Source organism: Aotus nancymaae, unplaced genomic scaffold (assembly GCF_030222135.1).
Source record: "Aotus nancymaae isolate 86718 unplaced genomic scaffold, 86718_ANA_hifiasm-v0.15.2.pri h1tg000003l, whole genome shotgun sequence".
Lineage (NCBI taxonomy): Eukaryota > Metazoa > Chordata > Mammalia > Primates > Aotidae > Aotus > Aotus nancymaae.
Window position 1 is genome coordinate 61712026 of NW_026988414.1, and position 27406 is coordinate 61739431.

Here is a 27406-nt window from a genome sequence, read left to right on the forward strand (position 1 = left end):
GTGAGTCGAGATCATGTCACTGCCCTTCAGCCTGGGCATCAGAGTCAGACTGTCTTAAAAAAAAAAAAAAATAGATTTATCCATTCACTTTGTTTTTTGAATACTAAGAAACTGGCTGTGAACCACCTGTTGAGGATACAAATGTGTCGGACATAGCTTTTTTTCTTCCCTCATAGTCATACAGGAAGCCAGGCATGATCTAAATTAAACCTTTACATCCTGTGGGCCACAGGTTGGTAGCATGAGGCCCAGGACAGCTTTGAATGTAGCACAACACTAATTCATAAACTGTCTTAAAACATGAAAAACACGAGATTTTTTCATAATTTTTTTTCTGATCAGCTATCATTAGTGTTAGTGTATCTTCTGTGTGGCCCAAGACAACTGTTTTTCTAGTGTGGCCCAGGGAAGCCAAAAGATTGGCCACCCCAGTCTATGTGATTTGTGGAGTGCTATGTGCTATGGAAGAACAAAGAGGGAATGGTCACCTTTTTTTTTTTTTTTTTTTTTTTTTTTAATAAAAAGCTGGAAAAAGCCTTCAGATCATATTTCATCGACTGGAAAATATGAGTAAGAGTTTTCTAGGCAAACCAGGGTTGAGATGTAGGAAGATGAATCAATCTTAACTGGAGAGAACAACCCTTATAAAAGTGCGGAAGTTTGAAAATACATGACCAGTTAGAACAAGTGGTGAAGAACTCAGCATGACTGGAGCGTATTAGTGTGTGTTGATTTATTTTTGTATTTGACAGGAGAGCTACTTCCACTATTAATATTATGGGCTTTCTAGGTATGTTATGCCATTTAACCACAAAACTCTGAAAAATGTATTATCTCTATTGTACAGATAATGATACCAAGATTTATAAAAGTTGAGTGATTTTCTAGAATTATACATCTAGATGGAGGTAGGACTCAAATCCGATTTCAAACCCCATTCTCTTAAGTATGAATAAGAGTATTAACTAAATATCTTTTATTTTTCCTTTCAAGTCACTCTTTATCTTTTTCCAACCTGTACCTTAACCCTGGCAAGTAGCCTGTTGGAGTTCATCAACAGGCTCCAAAGGACTTGGGCTTCCGGTGAGGTTTGTCTCGTAGGTAGTCTAGACAACCAGAGGGAAGGGAGAAGATGAGAGGCGTTTGTCCTCACACTTCCATCTCTGCTGCCATCTTACGCTACCTACAACTCCCACACCGAGATCACTGCTCCTCTCCAGGAGGCCCTTTCTTCATGTCTGACTTTTAGATGTTGGTAACTGCTTCCTACCCTCATCCCTGCAGGTCTAGAGGTGGTATTGGCTCCATCACACCTTCCTTGTGGTTTCACCACATACAGCCCACACTTTTGTAAATGGGATTTTTATTAAGCTCTATCCAAATTACCCTAATTTAAAAGTACCATCTGTTTTCAACTGGCACAAGATCCATATTCAGGAAGTTTTTATCTATGTGAGAACTGACGAAGTCTATTGTGGCAGTAGCAGAAGAAATGAAGGCGATAAAGTAGATTCCAGAATAATCTGAGATTAAAAAGGGCTCCAAGGAGAGAACAATATTTGCTTTTAAGGTTTGAGTTACATAAAGCAGTACTGGTGGGAATTTCTTGAGCCCTTCACGTCGTACTGCATAGAAAAAAAAAACTCTTAAACTAAATGAATAATAGCAAGATGAAACAAAATAAGTGGTTCCAAGATTGACACCAGAAGACAGATTTCACTGCATTTGTTAAAATACACGGAGCCACATGATTCACAGAGGGTGTTACCACGCATCAGGTGATGATCCAAACAAGCAGTTAATACCGAGTAGGTACAACAAGAGGTAAATGGGTACTTTGGCAGGTAGATCAAGAAATGGGGTTTATTGACCTGGTCAGTCCTGGTTTTGAAGATGAGCAGTGAGCATCAAAAGGAGGTAAGCAAACTGCAGGATCTTCATCACAAATTCAGCTCAGTGCCAAACTCCAAATCTTGGGGAGGAGGACATAGACAAAGCAAAGACTGCACAAACCACAAAAAGACTGCAACAGTGGCTGCATCTCCTGCATTTTTAGGGTGCCTTACAACCATCTAGCTGTATACCAAACTGGAGCAAGGCTAAAATACTAAATGTCAGTAGCTCTATTTGTGGGCAGTTGGAGACCCCACCTGGCACACTCCATTCATACAGGAGCCCAGCTTTGTGGTTTTTGTCAAGCCAATAATTTTTATCATGAGGTCAAACTGTCTATTTCCGTCTTAAGTGCATAGTAGCAACACTCTGCATTTGAGAAAACATCAGTGTTCTTCATCAGTGTCTCTCAAGTTGAGAAATAAAAAAGCACAGGCATAAAACTAATGGAATTGCATTATTACATTCTGTTTCCTACTGAGATTCCTTTTCATGGTTAAAAAAAAAAGGAACTCAGAAAATGAATTATTTTCAACATCAGCTTCTCTCTGGAGTTTAAAAATGTATTTTGATTTGCAGTTTGCAAGGACACTATATAGAAAGTGGCTTCATAAATTAACACATCAATTACTTAAACCAGATGGATAGGAATGATTGTGCTCCAATAATAAATAACCTTTTATAAGGAACATTTTATAGGAAATAAAATATAGATGGTCCCTTTGACTTATACAGGTGCTATATTAATCACTCAGGTGTAAATTACAGAGGTGAAGAGTTTATGCTTCTTTCCTTTGTGTTGAGCATTCTGATAAATGAGTATCTAATGTGACAGGAAAAGATAACATAATGAATATCTTATCATGCTTCAAGGAACATGAAAAAAAATGACTGACACTATATTTTTTTCCAGGTAGAAATAAAAGGCAAGCAGTTCCTGGCCCATGAGATTCCAGTTAGAGGTATCTGACTGACAGCATGTTGGCACCAGCACCGAGGGAAGCGATGGGCTTCAGCTCCAGGTAAGTTCAGTATGACTGAGTTTGCTGGTTTTCTTTGACACAAGGTGTGTGTCTTTCAGATGTTTATCTACAGAATTAATGATGTACTTCCATCAACCTTTTACTCTTTCAAAATATAAACACACTGCATTTCTTTAAAAGATTATAATTTAAAAATTTGATAGTGTCTTTAAGTCAATGCATATACTTTTTAATCCACCTAATTTGAAGTTGTAGAATAGGTAACTATGAATGGATTTCTTTCTGAACTGAGGATCAAAATACTGGAGCTACAAGTACAGTAAATGATGAAACTTCGTAAGCGTGCAAGCTGTTTGTAGTAGTGATCAAGAGTCGGAAAACCAGTTACTTTTAAGCATTTCAACTGGCACACTGTTCAGTGCCACCTTAATGATAATAACCTGAGGGCTGCATTACCCTTCAGGACATCAGGTTTTGTCACTTCCAGAGTTGGGCAATAAGGGCAAGCAGATAATCCAGTAACTCAAAAGACTCCTCAATTCCCAGTCTTAGCATTACAAGAGGTAAGAACTCTGCCTCCAGTTCCAATTATGATCCTCTCCAAATCTGTGCCTTCAGGAATCCATATCCAGAATATATTCATCACATCATGTAGAGACATTAATAAGAAACTTTGGTAAACTGAATAGAATAACAGTTTGGGGAATGACATATACATATTATACAGCCTTTTTTTTTTTAAGACTTTTATACACTGTAAGAACTACATGGTAGGCCTATACATAACTTATGCATAATTCACATGAAATCTGTCTTCCACAGTTTCAAAGAATAGTAAGGAAGATAAACTTATCAACACCATTAGGACAAATGCTATAAAGTAGATACAAGAAACATGCAATAAGTGTTTGGTCTATGTATCAAATACCTCAGTCCCTTCTCAACAACAATTCTGTGTCTTGTGATTTACTATAAGAAAATAACTAGGAATGTCTAAAAATATTTAAATAAAATCAAGGTTTTTATAGTCATTTTAATGCTAGTGAAAGTTAATAAATAGCCCAAGTATATACTTGTATAAAACTTATAAAAGATTATTTTCTAATAGTAAAATTTTACAGAACTAGTAAAGCACATGCTTGAGAAAAAATACTTCTGACATGAAAGAAGGAGCAGGCATGTATTTAAATTTTGGAAATCAGGTTAAAAAGTCTTTATAACTTTTATGTGTATATAGAGAAAAAAGATAAAAGGAAAGATCAATATAGTAATTTTATTTTTAATTCTCTATTTTTAAGGCGTTTTCACAGTGAAATTTTTTATAAGAAAAAAATTTAATTTTGAAAATGGTCATTGAAATTGTTTCATAAAAATAGGATTATAGAAGAATAATGAGGTCATGAAGAAATAGTCACCATATTTTTAGAGGTGTTAAAATCAAATTATACAGAATTGGAGTAAAATTCTGTATTTAGGTAAAAAGCATATTTAAACATTTTTATTTTGTACTAAGGAAAAATAAACTCTTGTTTAAATAAGAACATGGGAGAGTCAAGATAATAATTCCTATTTGACTGGGTGCTGTGGCTCACACCTGTAATCCCAGCACTTTGGGAAGGCAAGGCAGGTGGATCATGAGGTCAGAAGTTCAAGACCAGCCTGGCCAAGATGGTGAAACCTGGTCTCTGCTACAAATACAAAGATTAGCCAGATGTGGTGGCATGCACTTGTAATCCCAGCTACTCAGGAGGCTGAGGCAGAGAACAGCTTAAACCTGGGAGGTGGAGGTTGCAGTGAGCTGAGATTGCACCACTCTACTCCAGCCTGGGCAACAGAGTGAGACTCCATCTTAAAAATAAAAAATTCCTATTAAGTAAATGTGCAAACTCCTTTTAAAGGAATGAAATTTGAGTAGGGCCTTTAAGGGTAACTATACAGAAATGTGTGCTTTTAATAGTATTTATAATAATTAAAGGTGACCAGTTTAAATGGATAAACATACATATTATGCTCACTTATATTGCTACACTTCATTTTGTGGAAAAGTATAAATAATACATGTTTCATAAATTTAAATACTGTATTTGTGTCAAGCTTAAGCAGAATAGCCATTTTGATATACTCTGCGCTATGTTTTATCATACACTTAAACTTTATAATTCATTTTTAATAAAAATTACACCATTATATAATCACAAGAAGGTACATTCTTCATCAAATGTTGAAAGTTACTTCTGTTTCAGTGCTTTTTATTTCCTGCAATTCTTTCTTTAGACTGTGGTTTCCAGGTCCATTCTTGCCCTTCTTACTCTCAGTGTGTATTCCATTTGAATGATCTCATCTATGTCCGTGGCTTCGATATTCCCACTTCTGTGACTCTAACCAAATCCACACTCTAATTGTGTACTAGATCAGCATACCAAATGAACAGCAGGTATCCTAAACTATTTCCAGTGCTGATGTCTGGTTATTCCTTCCTCCCTTGACGTCTCATTCGTGTATCTTCTTCAGGAAGACTCTTCTGGAGCTCCCAGCCCTAAATGGAGCATTTCTATAGCTCTGCTTTATCTCATAGTACTGCTTATGCTCTGCGTTTTTGTTTCTGTGGCTTTTGTTTCCTACAGACTGAGTATGTGACTCCTGAACTCGGTGGCAAATAACCTCGATTATGAGTACTGTCCATTACCTCTGGGTGTCTTCATAAAATTGTGACTTGGGTCATCCAAAATCTAGAGCAGTACTATGACAAAAGAGAACAGCCCAGCTGTAATTTTAAAATAACTCATAACTCATATTCTCTTTTTTGAACATGATGTGTTGTACAAGTAGACCACGTTCATCATGTAGCCCGGTGGCTCACACCTGTAATGCCAGCACTTTGGGAGGCCAAGGCGGGCAAATCATGAGGTCAAGAGATAAGGGACCATCCTGGCCAACATGGTGAAACCCCGTCTCTACTAAAAATACAAAAATTAGCTGAGTGTGGTGGCACATGCCTGTGGTCCCAGCTACTTGGGAGGCTGAGGCAGGAGAATCACTTGAACCTGGGAAATAGAGGTTGCAGTAAGCTGAGATCGTGCCACTGCACTCCAGCCTGGCGACAGAGTGAGACTGTCTCAAAAAAAAAAAAAAAAAAAGTGTTTTCTCCTTGGGCCTTCCCCATTATCAAGTTTCAAAAAGCAAAATACTCTTTGATAGTGAGAGGTGTAGATGAAGGGCTGCCCAGGCTGATTGAGCAGGCTCAAGTTATCCTTAATGGTCAGAAAGGCAAGTTTGTGATTATGAGCATATTAATTGTTCTCCTTTTCTTTCTGTGTAATTAGTGAACTTACTCTTGATAATTCTTCATTCATTCTTCTGTTCTTCTCCCCTAATATGCACATCATAAATGTGGGACCTAACAAACATTCAGTGGAAACTAGAAGGATCACAAAGAAATGACTGCAATTATAGTTTAGAGTTAGTGACATAGTAAAATGGGTGTAGCGGGCAGATATGGTATCCATTGCTGAGGCTCAAATACCTACTCCACTATATATGAGTTACACAGACCAACGCATGTGAGTCTTTTCAAACCTCTGAGACTTAAATCATTTATTTGTTCCAAATTGTTTCCATTTTATGAATCAACTAGTATATTTGTGAAAGCCTCTTACAAATATAAATGTTGAAGCATTTTATAGGTGTGAAAACTAATTGGTATTACCAAGTGAAAGTAATAGGTTACCAAAGCATCAAGTTTAGAGAAAATAAGTGTCTTCGAAAAATAAATTTTCTTCCAAAATGCAAATTGTGTGTGTGTGTGCATGTCTGTGTGTATATAGAGAGAGCTGACTGCTACTGAATTAGGTGCAAAATTAACTTTGTTCTTTATTTTCTTTCACCAAATACAAGGTCAGCTATCACTAGTCAAGTTTACAAACAAAATATTCAGATGAGTTAATATTCTAATAATGTTAGTAGCAATGGATTTTTCCATGTTACTCATTTTTCCACTTTATGGCACTGTGAGTCTGTCTTCATGGTTGTTGTTCCCATAGTAAAATGTCTCTTTACTTTGTGTAAAGGATCTTTATGTATTTGCAAAGAAATTCAGTCCTTTTCACTTTAATGTAAGTGGTCTGCCCATTAAATCAGCATGGTTCAATAGTTCATAAGGTGTCTCTCTGTTCTTTGATAACAAAGGGAATTCGTTTCTGGACAAAAACCCAAGATAATGAGCTTGGCAACAGAAAGCAACTTCCTTTTATGCAATCCACTCACAAAATAAATGTATGAAAACTAAAGGCACAGAATATTAAGATAGCATTGATTCATTGATCTGGAAATTAATTCTAACCATGTAATATTAATAACATTCCATGAACTGAAATTTAAGCTGCAGCTAACATCATGCAGCAACAAAAGTTATTTAATATTGCCAACAACTATAGTGAGGTTGAATTTTAACAGTTGACATTGTATTTTCTGGAGCACTATAATATTTTTCAAAGTATAATAAAATATTGAAAATGATCAGAAGATGAAAAGTTGTTCACATGAAACAGAGTTCGTTAGTCATTTAAGAATATATGCCTAGAATACATAAAAACAAATTCTATGTTAGTTGTACTCAAACAGCTTAGACTTCCAAACAGTATGTAGTAAAATCTGGGTGAATTAGCTTGAAACTAACCATCCTTTCAATTGCATTTTCTTTCTCTGTATCTTTTATTCACATATCTCAAGAAAATGCAAATGACATGAAAATAAGCTAGAGCTGGAAATATCAGGCTGACTCTGAAAAGGATCGCTCTCAATGACAAAAGAAAGATAGAATATTTCAAACAATATTAAGAATGTACTATGAACATTGCACTGCACTAGATGTGTGGGAAAATGTAGATATTTATAATATACTTCATCATGTAATGTATTATCAATCATAGTGGATACTCAGTGTATTTAGATACTAAATACTATGTTATGTACACACACACACACACACACACACAAACAAACACTCCTTTAAATAACTATACTGTTAGTGTTTGGTGTTAAAGGATAAGGAGAGAGAAAACGCCAATTGTTGTCCAGAAGACAGACTACTAATTTGCGTTAAAGCAACTGAGAAAGCTTCTTGAGGGAAGTTGAATTTCATATAAAACTAATAGGGCAGATGTTTGTGCTGGGAATGGCATTGCAGATGTTGGAAACAGTACATACACAAATAATGAGTTTGAATGTAGAGGATACGTAGGAAAGGACAGCTAGCAATGTTTTCATAATAAAGGAAATTAATTCTGAAAAGAAAGCACAGAGATTGATTTAGGTTGGTCTTAAGTGTTCACCCAAAGAGTTTTTCTTTCATGCTCTTCCTCCAGCAATGGGTGTAGTTTACATTGTGTTATACCCTCAGTGAAATCATAAGTAACTTAATATAGAAATACTCAATATTTTATACTAGTTAGGTATATAATGTTTATTCCCCAATCTGTGACGTTTATAGCAGTGCTTAAATATCACAAAACTAATAAGCAAAATTATCTCCTAAGGCATATAAAATATAAACTTCAATGAAGACTTTTTCCAACAATAATTATATTTAACTTTCCACAACACTAAGTCTCAAGGTTACAAATCAACAATTGTTGAAACTATTACAACAAATCTTGGCGTATTACAGGAAAACTTTTTTTCATTTGTAATAAACAAAATTCCAATTTATGATGCTGAAAATGTATAGCTTACAATACAAATTTTATTTCAGTGACCTTTATCTTTGTAAACAAATGCTAATGAGTAAACTATATCTTTGCTTTATCAAAGCACTTGGATCTGTACATCTTTATTAACGTTTTTCTTGAAATCTTCACATTAACCCTAGTTAGAAACTTTGACTTTAGCTTTCAACTATCATTTTTGTCAACAATAAGTCATATATATTTGAAGCTTACAATTTTTATTTCTACCATTTCTGTTAAAGATAAAATAATCTTCACATTCAGCAAAATTTTAAATCGAGTGTTTTTTCTTTGTCGTTTCTGTTATTTTCCTCTGTTGTGTGCATTCAACTTGTATTTCCTGATGAAAACATTGTTCCATGATCCAAGTCCTCTTTCACAGCCTCTTTTATATCTTCCTTTTTTCTTTTGTTAATTTGCACTATCATATAGCTACCATTCTCAAAAAATATTCATGTTTCTTTTGCTCATACTGAGTTTTTGAGAGCTTGACTTGGTGGGAAAATACTAGGTAAATATACGATAGATAGAATTTAGAACTACAAGCCTGAAACTTACATGAGAAATCGACCAGGCTCAGTGCTGACACCTGTAATCCCAGTGCTTGAGGAGCAGGAAGCCAGAGGATCGCTTGAGGCTGGAAGTCTAGACCAGCCTGGGCAACATAAAAAGACAGCATTTCTAGAAAAACTTTAAAAAATTTGCTAGGCATGTTGTCCACCTGTACTCCCAGCTACTTAAGGAGGATGAGGGAAGAGGATCTCTTTAGCGCAGGAGGTCAAAACTACAGTGAGCCATGAGCATGACACTACTCTAGCCTGGGTGATAAAGCCAGACCCTAACTAAAAAAAAAAGTTGGAGCTTAGCACATAGATTTGAGATTGTTTCTCACAAATAATTATGTATCTAGCATTATAGTGAAACAAAAGGAAAAAACATGCTAGAATAAAATTGTTTTGAGACATGGACATTAGAATTTAGCATAATGAGCGAGAGAAGGAAGAATCTCAGTTTAGAAATGCAGATTGGTTAAGGTAGAAGAGTTTTTAAAAAAAGTATTGTCATCTGAATGTTGAAAAAAATGAGAACTGAAAAAGATCACTATATTTAATATTACTGTTATAATAAAAACATGCTTAAAAAAACTACTGATGTGAAGTGAAGCAAATAATTTTTTACTTACCCAAAACCATAAATCACTCTTCAAAGATTATATAATATAGAACTTTTTTAATTACCAAAAATTCAGCAGTCACCCTCCTATTCCCTAGATCTATGCCTGGTAGAGATGATGGACTACCTTAGAAGCTCGACTTTGACTATATTAAATATAGACAGTTTTGTTTTCCTGGAAAGGGAAATTGGTGAATTTCTATTTAATAAGGCAACAATTTCATCTGACCCTGTGATAAGAACCTCCTCACATTTTTAGGCAGCACATGGGCAATTACTGCCTTTCTATAGTATAATAAGTGATCATTGCCACTAAAATTTGTGAGCTAATTGTAGATGTGTGATAGTTTAATTTTGTAGTGTTACAACCTGCTATAATAGTTAAATAACACTATCTGTAATATATATTATTTATAAGATAAACACTGTAATATAGTCCATTATATACCAGCTGCTAAAGTCAAAGGTATTGCTACTGGATATTGACTATTTAGATATTATAGTAAACGTATTTTATTTGTGGAAATTTACAAATTCTGACTAACACATGAGGTGATTCCTATTTCATGCACTCTAGGTAAGAGTTAAAAGCAAGGACAGAAGGTGCTTCATTCAAACATATTTTTAACATTAGTAGCAACATACTTCATAAAACGTAGAGATACGTGGTATGCCTATCTTCGTACTGAAATCCACAAAACTTTGACTTTCGAGTATCTGTCAAAAGGTATATCCTAATTTTTAAGGCAATTATTTTTAGAGATACAAAGGACAATACGAACATCTAGGCTCTTTTTAAAAACTCCTTTTGATAGGAGATGGTTTTTATTTCAAAAGCATGCTATATATAACTTGGGACCATGTTTCTTTTAAAAAGTTTCTAAACAAAGAACTTGGGCAAGGAAAGTGTCATCAGTGTACTGTATTGTTGTAATGACTTTAGGGCTTTTGTAGCAACATGAATTGTTTTAACTTTAAAATTTGTTTTTATTTTTATAAATAGAAGCTCATGCTCTAGTAATCAAATAGTATTAAGAGGCATAAAAAGTAACAGCCACAGAATAATGACACCTAGCTTGACACTTCTCTATACTATAGTCCTGTTCAATAGAGAAAGCAACGTTCAGCTATTGTATCTGGTTCTTTTGGTAATTACCTAAATTGTTTTTAATTTAATATGCTTGTATTATCTTGATTAATCAATTTTATACATTACCTGATAACTTCCTATTATGATACCTACATAAGAATTAGAACAGGTACACTGATTACAGGACTCTCTTCCCACTATTCTTTCAATGTATTGTTTCTGGTGAAATCAGTATTTCCTATATATATGATTATAACTTTGTAAATACTGTTTTCTAGCTTTACATTTTTTAGCGTATTTTTGTTTTTCCTGAAGTTTGTAAGGTTGTCATTGACTATTTCAAATTTCAAATAAACAAAATCAAAATATTTGAGTTCCATTCTTCATATGTTTAGATTTCACTTCTCTAGCCTTTCATCCTTCTGCTCCCATCTCACTGGTTGCTCTCTAAGACTAACTGTCTTTGCTTTTCTCTGTTGGACTTCTTGTTCCTAGATTGCATTTCATTCTTCTTGATTTTAGTACCTCATATTTGCAGAAGTATAACTTCTAGTAGCTTTCTAAGAAATATGGTACATGAGAAGTGTACATTTTAGATGCATACTTGTGTTCAAAGAGCTTGCCTCCAGCCTTCCATCTACTTGATTGAGCATTTTCTTGAGATTGTAAGTTGCAGATTATTCTTGCTCACAATTATGAAAGCATCACTTTGATGCCAGCCTGATTGCCTTTTTGTTTGTAGGTGACTTGTTTTACTTTTTAAATTGTTTTGTTGTATAGTTTTTCTTTGTATGAAACTTTTTGAACATTTCTGAATTTCTTAATATACCTCTGTAAGGAACTAATTTTATTTGGAGATGGATTTTTTTATGTGTGCTCAGAAATTTTCTTCTGTAACTTCATTGATTCATTGATAATTTAGTCCTACAACTGTCACAATTTTTTTTTTTAAATCAGCCATTGGACCTTTTGAATTGCTCTCCTTTTCCTGTCTTTTATCATTTTCCATCTCTTTGTGTCTTTGTTTTAACCTTTTAGATTTTCTTGACTTTTATTTTCTACTCTTCTACTCATTAAAAAAAATTATTTGAAAAAAACCTCTAACCTACAGAAAGGATGTAAAAATATACACCACTGCCTCACTACCCTTTACCCAGATCACCTGTAGAGTTAACATTTGCTTTATTTGCTTCCTTTTTCTGTATACACACACACACACACACACACACACACACACACACACACACAGAGTCCTTTTTTTCCCCTTAGTGATTGGTAAGTTACACATTTCATGGTCTTTCACTGCTAAATATTTCAATACGTATTTTCCAAGAATAAAGATAGTCTTACTTAACTATGGTAGGGTAGTAAGATTCAGCAAATTAACATGTATACAATACTTTTAAGTAATACACTGCTAGCATTCTATCAGTTGAGCCAATTCTTTATGGCATGATTTCCCTCCAGTATGGGGCCCAACCTAGAATCATGGATTGCTATTAGCTGTCATCTCTTCAGTCTCCTTCGATCTGGAAAATCTCTTCAGCTCTTCTTGCCTTTCAAGACAATGCCATTTTTTAAAGATATAGTCCCCCCTGTTTCTAATAGAATGTTCTCCTTTTTGGTTTGTCGTATATTCTACTGGTTTTTACATTTTATTTATCATACTTCTCCGATAACTTTTCCTGTCCCATTTTTTTATAACATTCATTTTTGATGCATTATAACACATACTGTTTTCTCGTTCCAATGTTGGTTATGTGTAATTTTTCCCTGTTCTTTGATTCTAGACATCATCTCTGTCTCAGTCCTTTTTAGTTGTTACTGTAGGTCTCAGCTACTCATGCTAAAATTTTACATCAGTGACTGATGATCTGTGGCTCTTCATTTATATTTCACAAGGGAATTTTAGGATGGGACTTGGGTAATGTAATTGGTGTTCTAGAAACCAAGAAGGGAAAGAAGGTTACAGGTCCCTTGATTATGTGAACTCCTAGTAATAGCTCTGATCGAAATCTAATGTTGACCAGGTTTAATTTCTTCACAGAATAGTATACCTCAGATTCAAGGGATTCAGAGAAAGGGAGGTGATGGGAATGGAGAGGTAATTGCGCACTGTAGAGGAAGAAAGAGCAACCACTTTAGAACTTAGGTGTTTTACTCTCTTCAGAACTGTACTTCATTCATGCCTTCCAAAGCACTCATTTTTTCCAAGTGGTGAGCTACTTGAAGTTTTTCTGAGTGATTTGCTAATTTCTTATGGTGGCTCCACACTGTGGGCATATAGGCAGTACTTTCTCAGCCCTGCTGCATCAATCACTTCTCCATCTGCTTCCCGTGCTCCACAATTTATTAAATTACGGCACAGGGCTTGAGTGTATGATTTTAAAACGACACTTCTTGGACTTGAATACTAGCTTTGCCACTTACTGAATATGTGATAATCAGCAAATTGCTTAATGATTCACCATTTCCTCATTTATAAAATGGAATTAATGGTAAGAATGTTATGGATGCTAAATGAGTTAGAAAGTTCCCGACGCACAGTGTCAGCTGCTCTCAATTACACTATTGTCTTTTCTACTATCTTTAGTTTTTTTCACCTCTATAAACTGGCTTATTAAAAATTATTTTGCGATAATTTTTCTGAAGTTCAGAGAAGAAATAGAGATTGATACATCCTGTTAATTCATCAGTCTTTGTTAAAAAAAAAAAAAACAGGGCTTTTAATTTTATTCTTAGTCTACCATTTTTTTCCCTGAGCACTAAAACTATTATGTAATTTGTAAATTCTCTTGAATATACTCCTTTTCATCTTGAGAGCAGAAAGAATCAGGACTTTCTTGATCTACATGTAAAAATTAATTATTTTCTTAAGATACTTTGCTAGAATTAATTACACGTGTGAGAGTCACAACTCTTAAATCATTGATCATTGTTTTGAGATACCACTATTCATGTGAGAATATATGTTAAGGATGAATTAAGGACACATTCTTAATATTATATGTAACATTACAAAAAAAGGATTTTTATTTTACTATGTATTAAATGGGCAAACAGAATCCCTATTTTCTGTGCGCAGATATTTATGTTACAGAAATTCAGTTATTTAAATATTTATAAAATAAGAGCTGAAAGCTGCACTTTTGAAAAGCAGTTAATAATGAACAGACATCAAGGGAGCTATCATTACAACAGCAAAGTGCTTTGCAACTCCAATAACTTCAGTGGTGCAGAAGCAGGCCATCAAATTTAATTAAAAGCAGTCAAAAATAAACTGAGAAATTGAACTGTAAAAGGCTGTCCTTTGCCAGGAGCTAAAGGCAAAAAGAAAGCAAGGTAGAGCCTTGAAAGTAGTAATGAATTGATAAGCCTTACTGCCTGCAACTTGTAATTCGCTCTGTCAGATTTTAGTATCAGTTAAACTAGATTAATAGAGCAATCACTGATTCTCCATCTTAAATCCTCCTTCGTCATCACGTCATAGGCACCCATGATAGATGGAAGCCGGAGTGGGTCAAAATTTCAATTCATTTCTCTGCTTAATCAATTTTTAAATAATGCTGGCATCTACATTTGCTGGACACTAAAATTCTGATATGTTAAAAGCAGGAATAAATTTAGTTATTGGCAGACTATAGCTCTCATTTCCAAAGAGGCTTACCTCCTTTTTATTCCACTGAGGAAGAAATCCCCCGGAACGTGAGCAGTGAGCAACTGACATCTCCTTCTACCACTAGGGGCTATCATGGTGAAGTGAATGATAAAAAGGACATAACAAATTTATTGTTGCTTTAAACGTTCAGATTAATGTGGATCTGCAGAAACAGTACCACAAGGACAAAAACAATTTGCCCTCGATCATTTTATTTTTATAATAATGTTCTTTAATGAAGCTAAAGCCTCCCTGCTGTGACCTTATTATGTTTTTCAACATCAGTGAGAAATAGATTCCTCCCAATTGTAAGAGAGCTCATGAAACAGCAGGGATATTGAAGTAGAGGATCAATTACTTTTTTTGCAGTAATTTTGAACTTTAAATGGCTATAGCACAGCCTGTGTAAACAAGAAGACAGACCAGCTTATTGAAAAGCAGTGTGCAAATTATCTAGACCACAAAAAGCTGAGGTAAACAAACTGTTCTGTTTTCTAATATCCTTCAGTGTTTGCACAGTGTCTCATCAAAGAGCAAGTACCCGAGACACTGTTTTAAAAGACGCAAACCAAAACTGAAAATAAAATTTTGTTTGTCACTGATTTAAATGTAAACCTTAAAACATGTCTAAGAAATTTGAAAATTGATAAGATTGCTGCTTGTGGGTGAAATCCCGTTCACTGTAACCTCAGGAAAAGACCTTTGATATGATTAAAAAGTCAAGGTATATATGAAAATAGAAAGAGAAAAGTGTGTAGGTGTTATAAATGTAAAAATTACTGCATTTATAAAATATTCTAATTTCTGAAGTGCCTTTATATCCACATGTCACTCAACCCTGGCAGCATCTTAGTAAGACATGAGTTCAAACAGACTTGATATCTTATAAATGCTGCAGTAACGAAGACTGAGGCTCACTCAGGCAAGTTAAATAGCACCAGGTCATACAAGCACCTGAAACTATCTAATATAGCCCGTTGTTCTTTCTCTTTAGTATATATGAGAACTCCCAACTTTTGAAATGCAAATCATTAAGCTGCAATATAGTCTGCCTTATCAGAGTCTATAATTTCCATTTCCATCTGCTGCATTCAGGCAGGAACTTCTCATTTGTGCTGATACTGGAGTTACATGAATCATTGGGCCTTTAAACAATGCAAGCTCTTAAGTGTACTTCATTTGAATAAAATTGTCTGTATGCGGCACATGCAGGACTCCACAGCCATCTAAAGGGTAGGAAACTGAGATCACTGATAAGGGAGCTGTCTGAAAAGCTTCTGCAAAAATGGCACATGAGTTGAAAGACACATTCCGTCCTGTGTGCGGACTTAGTTTCCTGCTGGAAGAAGGATGAGGGTGAGGTGAAGTTTGGACCAAGCCACCAATTCACCCAGCTCAGTGGAACTGACCTAAAGAGAGAGATGACTGGGTGTCAGGGTAATAGAGTCCTGAAACCAGTTAGAAGGAAGAAAGGGGTATGTTTTTTGAAAGGTGCTAAGGTATCACTGTGAAAAGTAAAGAAATGAAAATTAGGAGCAAGAAACCCAAGAAACCCCTAAAATTTAAATAATATGATTCTTATTCATTTTATATAAATGAAAAATTGCTATTGATTTGGGTATTGTATCTTTTTTAAAGTTATTTTTAGTTGTTTAATATTAGCAAATAAAAGGCTGCCAGATACTATTCTATCTCCTCAGCATCAAAATTAGTATGAATAATTAAAATGCTAATGAAAATAATAATGGCATTCATTGAGTTGTAACTGTATGCCATTTTTCTGAGGACTCTATTGGTATTAACTGTTATATACATAAATCATTACTCTTATTTTAAATGTCAAGACAATAATGTATAGCAAGTTTAAGTAGCTCTCCCAAAAGAAACTACAAAACTCTAATAGGTGGCAGATTCAGAAACACATAGCTCTGCAGAATTCACTCTTACCATTTTTCAGGCTACGATCTGAAAATAATAATGAATCTGCTTGCTCATTTACTAGGGTTTTGTTTTTTATATGCATTTAAAAATTGCATTTTGGTTAACTCAAGAGTTAATGTAAATTCTAAATCCAAATGATACTGCTTGAATATTTCCAATTTTATGTCGGAACAAAGACTGTTTAGCTTTATGAGATAATGGGATGTAAACAAAAAAGTATCCAAGACAGGGCTCAATCAGTTTAGAAGTTCATTTAGCCAAGGTTGTTAAAGACATGCCCAGGAGACAGACCTGTGCCTTTCTCCAAAGATGATTTTTGAGGGCTTCAATATTTAAAGGAGATAAAGTTGGCTGAAGGGAAAGAGGAGGGTATGATCACATGACTGAATCTACATGTTGTAAGAGAAAAGGAGCAGGTAGGGGAACAGTCAATTATGTATGGTACAGGTACAGACTAATACATAATTTACATTAGATAAGTGAACATAGAATAACTACCTGTGGAGATATTTAACCATTCGTTAGTAGTTATCTGCTTAGGAACAAAAACAAAGACGGTGTCTTTCATGACTTGGCTTTCAGCCTAACATTTCTTTTTGGCTTAGTGAATCAGCATCCCAAGTTTTTACTTTTCTTTCACAGGGAATTAAACAAATTTTGCATTCTTATATTGTGATTCTTTTAATTTCCTAGGAAATTCATCTAATAACACTGCATAATCTTATGTAAGAATGATTGCCCTGATGCATAAAGTGGTATAGAAAAGCCTATAGTCACATTACCTCTTTAAACATGGAGTTAAATTATTACTACCTACCAGAACATGGCTTTCACCATGTTATAGACTCTTATTAAAAAAATTTATATAGATAGATCAACTTTATCTACATGTATACATACATGCCTATGTATGTGTATGTATGCACATATACAATTGATCTTCATATGTGTAAATTTGCCTGCTTGCTATTTATTGGTAACTCCAAAACCAGCACTTAGGGCACTTTTGTGGTCACTTGTGGACACACACAAAGCAGTAAAAACCTTGAGTCAGTGAATACACATCGCCAACTAAGTTGACAAGGTGACACTCTGCCTTCCTGTTTCAATCTTCATATTATTAACAAGTATTTTGAAAATTTAGTGCCACATTTTTCACATTGTTGTGTTTTTTAATGGTCTTTTCAGTGCTTACAAAAGCCACCAAGCATAATGAAGTGCCCTAATGTGCTTTATGGAGAAAATACGTGCATTAGATAAGCTTCATTCAGGCATGAGTTACAGTACTACTGGCTGTGAGTTCAGTGCTAATGAGTCAACAGCATATTAAATACAGCATCTTTAAACAGAAACAACTGTAAAACAAGGTTAGGTACAGATTCGTTGATAAAAATACTGTGACTGAGGCTGGCAGGAACCCAGTCCTATGTTTCCCCTAGGAGCAGTGCTTCAGTTTTTACCAGTTTAGTGTTCCCGTGACTGAATAGAACATGACTGCTACAAATAGTGATATATTCTGGCCAAAAAATAGTACCTCATTCCAATCCATTCCAATGCTAGTACCTTTCTAGAGGGTGTCCCAAATCACCTCTACCATCATGTCAGGGCCCTGTCTCCGTTTGCTCTCTGGAATATTGTATAATTTTCCTTTATAGAATAATCTCCATTACAGCATAAAATTGTGTTTTCTTCCAAACAACTCGACTTTTGTCATATAACCCCAATATCTATGCAACATGGGTTGTGTAGGCAAGCAAAATGAGGGTCATTTATCACAGAATTAATGTATTGGTATATGGCCCACATGTTCAGGTTAAAGTAGAGAAATGAGGGAAGGGGAGGAGAAAGAAATAGTTAAATAAGGACCTAGAAGAAAGCATAATGAATGAAATCTATGGTACAGTACAGACATCAGCCCCAGAAAGGAGGACTGTATTTTCCTTAAGACAGAAAAGACAAGGAATGGAGACAGAAAAAATGAAGAAGTAGAAAATACAGAAAACAAAAAACTTGCAAGTAGATAACTTACAGGAGTTTGGATTGGGTGATTTTATTTCCAATTAAATTAAGGGCAAAGTCATGTACAGCTTCAATATTTCTTGAAAACCTACATTGTACATTATAGATAACAGATGAAAAGAAACATAAAAGCCTATGATGATCTTTCTGAAAATACAGTTAAACATTGTCCTTTTCATTATTATAATTCAGAAGCTCATAAGGGAATGCAGTTCTCCTTAAAAAGTATGTACATGAAAATATGCACTTGGAAAGTGAAGTCATTTGTGATAGCTCTTAATGTTTCTTAAAACTTAAGAGTGGTGAAAGGCTTGTGTACCTTTTCTATCATTTTAATTCTATCAGTAATTATAAAAAGCTGATGAATTTTGGGAATTGTAATGAAATGGGAAAAAAGATTATTTTATGAAAATTCCTTAGAAAAACATAAGCTGAAAAATTTTATTGTCCCTGCAGTTTATTCTTTGCAATTTACCATAATGTGTTTTTAAGTTTAAAAATGTATTTATAAACCAAACTTACTGATACTAAAAATATTTAATAAAATGAATATTTTATAATTTACCTTTATTAACTTTTAAAAACGTGCTATTTAGAGAAATATAGAAAGTAAAAATAAGCAAAAATAATACTACAGTATAAAATTCTTCTAAGTTCTTAGAGATTACTATGGATACTATTGATAGTTCTAGATTTCTGTGCATGTGTGTGTGCATGTCTATGTATGTGTATATGTGCATGTGTGTACATGTGTGTATGTGTGAATGTGTGTGCCCGTGTGCCCGTGTGTGCGTGTGTGTATGCACGTGTGTGTGCGTGTGTGCACGCACCTGTTTTTGCTTCATTGTCATTGCTAGCATTTATTTAAAGTGTTTGGGAAATTTACTCAACATTATTTCACCTGAATAGTCTCATTTTATCATATATAAAATGATATTTAAATGTACTAAAATTATTTTTAAATAGACTGAATATAATTGATGGAAACTAGGAAAAAAAAAACACTAATGCCTAGGGCTGTCTAAGCCCCTGTGACAGTCACTTGGTAGCAGAAGTAAGATTTAGACCAGACTACCTTAAACCTGTGTCTGTACTTTTCATCAATTTCTCTTTTCAATAAGAGCACATTGTGAACATATTCCTATGTCTGTTATATAAAATAAATTCCTAATGGTTTAATAAAACCCATGGCCAAAATTTATTGCAATTTTTAAATTAGTTCCCTTGATTAGGTATTTTGATTGTTTCTAATTTTTCTTTATTAGACAGAGTACTGTAATGAGAAAACTTACATGAATGCCTTTGTTAATTTGTCCTTCTACTTTCTCTGGATAAATTCCTAGAAGTAGAAACACAATTGCTGAATTGGAGTCTGTGTACCTCTTACCCTGTCAAATTGCCCTCTAGGTGACTATGCCAGGTTATACTCCAACAAAAAGTCTATATAAGTGTCTCTCTCTCTACACTTTTGCTAGCTCTGGGCATTACGTTTCTTTTCCATCTTGATCCATTTCATGCAATTCTATTTGAAAATAATAATAATGTAAATGCACTCTTCCCCTAAAATGTTAAGCACTATCTGAGAAATTACACAGAGTGAGGAAGGAATTCCTGAAAACCTTTTCCAAGTAAGACTTGACATTCTTTAGAGATCAGTTTTTCACCAATACTGCAATAAATCCAGACATTTCAGATTCGTTCATTTTTATGTCCACCAGTTAGTAGTTCAGACTAATAAAACTATACCCCTGTTTGGGAGGGGAATATCACACATTGGGGCCTGTCAGTGGGTGGGAGAGCTAGGGAAAGGATACCATTAGGAGAAATAGCTAATGTAGATGATGGGTTGGTGGGTGCAGCAAACCACCATGGCATGTGTATTCCTATGTAACAAACCTGCACATTCTGCACATGTATCCCAGAACTTAAAGCATAATAAAAAAACTATACCCCTGTTTGACTTATTAAATAAATGACAATTTTCCTGATATAAAGTTAAAAATATATATTGACTAATTCGATTTTAAAAATTAAGTGCCAATACATCAGTTCATAAGACTTTTTCCGATGAATTTTCACTTAAATTGTGTTACTTCAATGACATAATAAAGAAGAAAAGATTTGACACATTTAGAAGTGACTTACTGGATTATAAAATATTACTCAGTTCCTAAAGGTCCCGTTGTACCATTCTGAATCTGTTAAACAGTAAGAGTGAAAAAGGTAATTCACAAACTAGTTCAGATTACTAAAACAAGGGTGGATCAACCTTGGCCTGCCAATATATAAGTATTTCCAAGAAAGAGGAAATTCACATAGATTGCTTCTGATTTTTGCATTATCCTGGCAATCTTAATTTGCCATCTGCCATTATTACCATGGTCCATTCTCTTCTATCTGACTTGTAACATTAGTCAAATATTTCTTTTATTACATGAACAAGAGTATTGATATTCTGGTCATGTATAACTCACAATCACCTTAAACTCCATTCCATTTTAGGTACAGAGATGTGCAACTATTTTTTGAGAATAATTTAAGCCAAGACACAGGCTGTTCCAGAAATGTGTAGTAACTAATCTTCCCAAATTCTTCTCAAAAGTTCTTTTGTGAAGGAAAATATAAGCAAAGTAACACTGCAAAAAATTCTAGTCAGTTCCCCAAATACTCTACATTTTATGTTTAAATAAGGCCTGAATTGTACTATAAATCACAAGATACACAGATAGTCATTATAAACGACTCTATCAATCTCCTTGCCACATTTCACTATAAGTGTCTACTGGACTATTTATGTAACAAAATTAATCTCATTGGCCTTTTATGAAGGCCATTGAGCTACAATTAAGTGAGATATAGCTAAGTCACTGCATCATAGCCTGGGTGACAGAGTGAGACCCTATCTCTGGCGTTCAGTCTCTTAAACCCAGTCCCTTTTATAAAGGCCAATGAGATTAATTTCTCTTGGCCTTTAGTGCCACATAACACTCTCTTCCCTACATAACATGAAAGCTGGTGTTTTTTATGTTATAGATATTATGTATCATGTAATTGATATTTCCCTTTTTGAGTTTGCTACTAGGACACCCTAAAACAAATTTACAATTTGTTTGTAAAAGCATACAGTGCCTAATGACGTGAGTGAGTGGTATTAACCTCAAATTTTCTTTACTATTCTACTCTTGTTTTTTTTCTTCTGCACATATGATTACTTATAAGGCACCTCAAATCCCTTTGAAAATTAGTGGGATATGAATACTTTTACAATAAATTTATTAACTGTCTCATTTCAATGTTGAACATATGAAGCATTTTTATAATTCTCTTTAAAAGAAAGGGAAAGTAAGGTAAGAATATTGGATTAGGAAATTAGTTTAAAGCACCAACCGTGTATATAGAAGATCGCATGGGAATTAAAAATAAAACAAGTATAAAAATCTGACTTGCAGTTTGAGACATTTATAAAGTCCCATAAAAGCCAGTGGGTGACAATCACTTGAGTACCAGGAGTTTGAGACCAGCTTGGGCAACACAGCAAGACCCCATCTCTACATAAAAAAATTAGCCAAGCATGATGTTACATGCATGTAGTCCCAGCTACTCAGGAAGTAGAGGCAGGAAGACCAATTGAGCCCAGGTGGCGGAGGCTAAAGTGAGCTATAGTTACATTACTGCATGATAGCCTGGGTGACAGAGTGAGACCCTATCTCTAAAAAATTTTAAAAAGGAGAAGGGGAAAAATGAGAACAACACTGGCATTTATTTGGAAATATGAAAGGACAGCTGTAATTAAGATGAAGAGACCTCCAGGGAATTCTGGCATTCAGTCTCTTAAACCCAGTCCCTAGGAGAATGTCACTTGACTAACTTACTCTGCATCTTGTTTCCTAAAGCCAGGACCTCACCTGGAAACCTCCAGGGACAAATTAGACAAAAGGCAAGGCGAGTAATGGAGTCAAAGTTGTAATTAGGGCCTGTCAATAAATTATATTAAGTACCTAAAAAGTCTATTTCAGGACGGTTTTGACAAGGTACTGAAGTGAAAAGTATCTCAAAGCCCTCTATGATAATGAATGACTGCCTCTTACCTATCTCTTACTCTTTCTCACTGCCTCCTAGAGCCGTTCAAGTTACATCTTAAATAGGGAGCCTTTGGAAAGGTGAGAGAAACGTGGACAACCAGCGCCATCCCTGTAAAATGACATAGGATGGTACAGCCAACTGAATAGCCTACCAGCTGCTAAAGTGTGAAAATAGATTGAGGTAGAATAGGGGAATTCTCCAAGGCTATATTCTGTGCTTGGCAATGGAAGCAGTGTGTCTAATCAAAGAATACCAACGTTTTTAGTCTGCTAAAAGCTGTATCATAATTCTCTCACTCTTTAAATGAAAGTTTTTAGTCACTTAACCTCTTTGGATGTCACGTTTCTCATCTATACAGTAGAATACATAAAATACGTGAAAAGTATCAGGTACCAATCCTAGCAGAAAATTGGTCTTCAAAACAGAAAATTAAAAAAAAAAAAAAAAAAAAATCATTCCTTTTATTCCTGTTGTTTCCAGTCCAAATTTTTGCAGCTAATCAGATTTCCTAATTACACTTTAAGAAAGCACTGCATTTAGGGGAATAAGCTTACAATGCCATAATTCTAATACTCCTTAAATGAGACAAAAGAGTCAATATATTCATTTAGAAATCATTGGTAATGTCTTCATTATAATTTTTAGTGTAAATTTCCAAGGCTACACAAATGGGAAAAGTTTAGTAATTTATATAGTTAACAAGTTCCCTAGGTACTGTCTGAGGAAGGCATTTGGGAGGCACTGATTCAGTTAACCACACTGTAGTAGTAAAGAGAGCTGACACTTTCACAGTGTAATTTAATGGAACGAACACACACACACACACACACAATCTTGTCTGTTCTCCAGAAAATGGCAATTGACCAACCCTTTCTGTAATTCATTTTCCTTCTTTTTAGTGTCTCCTTAATCTTCTCAAACGTTTTCTGCATCTTTATCAAGTTTCTATACTGTCTTCTCACTCAGCATTCATTTACTTTTCCAGCTGTAACTTTTGTCTCAATGCAAATGCATATTTTTGTCCCAACTTTTCTCCTAAGATGCATTCTTTATCTCTGAATCCATATTGTACACTATTTGCTTCATGTCCCACCATCTTTTCAGACCTTGCAGTGAAAAGCTGATCTCTTCCCTTAGCATGATCTTGACACTGCTTATTATTAGGACAGAATTTAAAGCAACAAGTGGGAAAAGACTATGTCCAGGAGGTGTTTAGTAGGAGGACTTACCAATCCAGACCAAAAGGACTTGGTTGGCAGGCCTGACAGATGAGAATATTTCTAGGGAAGATTGTAGCTCTATAACTTGATGAAAATAACAGACTTTGAAGACAAAAAAAATAGTATTGTATTTCAAAAAAAACCTGTAAATTCTTTAAAAAACTTAAAGTAATTCATACTCAGTGAATAGTCTGGGGGGAAAAAATACCACAATGAAATAAAGGAATAAAGAGAAAGTCAGTTTTCTTTCCACTTTGTCTGTTCCCCCAATTCTACACTCTGTCGTTAACACTTTTTTTTCTATTTTCTTACACATCTTTTTTTAGAAATAGGTTCTGCATATAGAAACATCTGTATAATGATAAACTTTTTGTTTTATTTATAATTTTTGTACCCTATGCAAATTTTCTTCATCTGATCTTAAATCTCTCAGAAAAAAGGATTGACCCTTTATGTAATTAATAATAATCGAATGGTCACAGTTAATCTTTGTGAATTGCTTGTTACTTTGTGTCAGGCACTATCTAAATCCTATATGTTAGTATTTAACTTTCCCTAGCTCTCCCAAAATAGAACTATTATTACCTATTTTCTGTCAATGAAGAGACAGAATCCTCAATAAACTAGTTGTTAAAACTCAATCTGTAAGGGCAAAGCCAAGGTTGAAAGCAGGTAGTAGGACTCTAGATACTACTCCTTATCCATCATCCACTACAGTACACTGATCTGAAGCAGATTAGAGAAAAATAACATAGAAATTTCCTGAATTAAATATCTTTAGTAATAGTCTATCCATTGAGTTACAATAAATGGTGAACTTTAAAAGATGGGCAGTGTATACATATATATATATATAGATACACACACACACACACACACACACACACACACACATATACATATACATAAATATATACACTTTCTGTCCCTGGCACATAGAGATTTTCTTTTTTTTCTTTTTCTTTTTTTTTTGTTTGAAACAGAGTCTTACTCTGTCGCCAGGCTGGAGTGCAGTGGTGTGATCTCAGCTCACTGCAACCTCCAGCTCCCAGGTTCAAGTGATTGTCCTACTTCAGCCTCCTGAGTAGCTGGGACTACAGGCGCATGCCACCCTGCCCAACTACTTTTGTATTTTTAGTAGGGACAGGGTTTCACCATGTTGGCCAGGATGGTCTTGATTTCTGGACCTCGTGATCCGCCCATCTCAACCTTCCAAAGTGCTGGGAGTACAGGTGTGAGCCACCGCACCTGGCCTTAGAGAGTTCCATGAAGATACGTAGCACCATCTCCTTTTGTAAAGAAATCTTTTTTGATGTTGAGATCGCAACTGCAGTAAGTTGGGGCAGCAGGAAAATGAGAAGTAGCAGGAGAGAGAGAATACATTTTTAATCACCAGAGAGTGTGGATAAGGATAAAAAGATATAAAAAGAACTTCAGGGTTAATTAGGAGTCCTCTGGAAACTAACTAACTTGTTTTTAATGGGGAGCAGCTTTTGTGGAGTGGGTATTAATGGAAAGAGCAGGCTCATCCAGTGTTCGCTTTCAACATCCTGGGTTTTACAAAATAAAGAGTTGCATTGATAAGGAAGTATAGTAGAAGACTGGGGTTAGCTGCTGATTGAAATTGTAGAAGTATGAAAAATTCAGTATTCAACTTACTGTCTCAAAATACTTTATCACAGATCTTAGAAGTAGGAATTTAAAAATTAAAACTGATGCTATATTCAAACAACATTTGTATAGACAGAACACGAAATAGGTTCAAATTCCAGGCATAGAGCCTTCACAGATTGTGTACCTGGATGAGATTTTCAAACCAAACCTACAAAGTCATGGGAAATGGTAGAGTGGCTGGAATGAGTTGGGCAGTTGAAGTGAAAAATAGCAGTTTGGCAGACTTTACCGACATAACGGTTGTGGCTGAAGGTAATATGACCTATTGGAGTTAATTCCAACTTTTGAGAGAAATGGGTTTCTCTGGATACCTTTTTGTTTTTAGAGAAACAATATTTCATAAGCATATAGGATATAGGGTAAAATAAAAGATTTAACAAAGTCAGATTGTATATTCAATTGTTACTGGCTAGAACATAAATAATATGTAATTTATAATTTCCAATTGTAAAATATGCTACAGAACATTTGAAAGTAAGAAAAAAAAACTACTGAAAATACCTGGGAATTTATTCATGGATAGAAATATCTATAGATCAGGTTACTCTGTATCCGATTAATAAAACTGGCCAAAGTCGAAGGAGTTATCTACTCAAGTTGGGAGACACTTCAAAGCAAAACAGGCAGAAAAAGAAGTGAAGGGATACAAAATACGACCAAATATATCTTTGACGGGATTGGACAGAGAATTCAGCCTAGTCAGAGAATCAAATGAAACCAAAACGAACTGATGAACAGCAACAGATTACTATGCTACTGAAGATGAGCATGAAAAAGGCAGAAGGATAACCAAGTCCTTTCAAAGGACAGTTTGAGAGATTTAGCATCTTAGAGGAGGAGAACTTCTCAGCATTATGTTCAAGCATGTAAACATTCTGGGAAATTTCTGAGAGGAGACAAGACAAGATACTTAATTTTAAGCATTATTAAGGATACTTTCACATATCTTAGTATATTTAATCTTCATAGAAATTTTCTAATATGCTTATTAATGTCTCTGTTTTACAAATGAGAATACTTATACTCAGAGAAAAAGAGAAACTTCCCTAAGGTTATGTAAATATTGAGTGAAATAACATTGTTCCAAAAAACCTATTATGTCCACCAAAGTTCATGTGAAATGAGAGTTTTGAAAGGCTCTCAAGTTGAATGTTAAAGTAAGTGTTCAAGTATACCTAATAACATGAGCCTGTATTAGTTGCAGAGTTGACATTGATGAAAGAATGATAAGGTAGATAAATAGAATAGGTCACGCGTGTATTGAAGGCCAAGTTACATAGGAAAAGCAGATTTGTTCCTATATAAATTGGCCTTCAATACATATGAGCCTATGGTAAATAAGGGAAGCAAGATACTCTGATACTAAATTCTAAACTTCAATTTTAAAAAATAATTTACTCCAGAAAATAAAATTTATATATATATATATATATATATATATTTTTTTTTAATATTTATCCCACAAGAACACATGCTCTTGGAAATGTTAATCAGTGTTCTGTAGTCTAATGGCTAAATAGGTGGCAACTTGATTTGGAAGTGAGATTCATAGTGCACGTTAGCTTAGTAAAGGTTCTGAGAGGTCCTATGGTAACAAATTTGTTGAAATGATTTATCTCATAATTGTCCAATGTATTTGTTCATTTTTTAAAAATTAACAAATAATATCAGTACATATTTATAGGGTTCATAGTGATATTTTGATGCATGTAATGTATAGTGAGCAGATCAGAGTAATTAGCATATTCATCTCAAACATTTATTCGTGTTGGGAACATTCAGTATCTTCCATGTATTTTAAACTATGTTAACTACAGCCATTCTACAGTGGTGTAGAACACTAGAGTTTCTTCTCCCTATTTAGCCATAATTTTGCACTTCTTAACAAATTTCTCCCTATCCCTTTCTTCCCAGTACTCTTCCTAGTTGCTAGTATCTTGTCCCTCTGT

The 27406-nt window shown here is 34.6% G+C and overlaps 1 long non-coding RNA gene across 1 annotated transcript in view; it reads left to right on the top strand.

The window, feature by feature from the left end:
* Positions 1-27406, top strand: part of LOC135276776 (uncharacterized) — an 889534-nt gene that overhangs the window by 716602 nt on the left and 145526 nt on the right. Inside the window, exon 4 of the long non-coding RNA XR_010344329.1 lies at positions 2807-2915. This is a non-coding gene — a long non-coding RNA (uncharacterized LOC135276776). The remainder of the gene's footprint in view (positions 1-2806; positions 2916-27406) is intronic.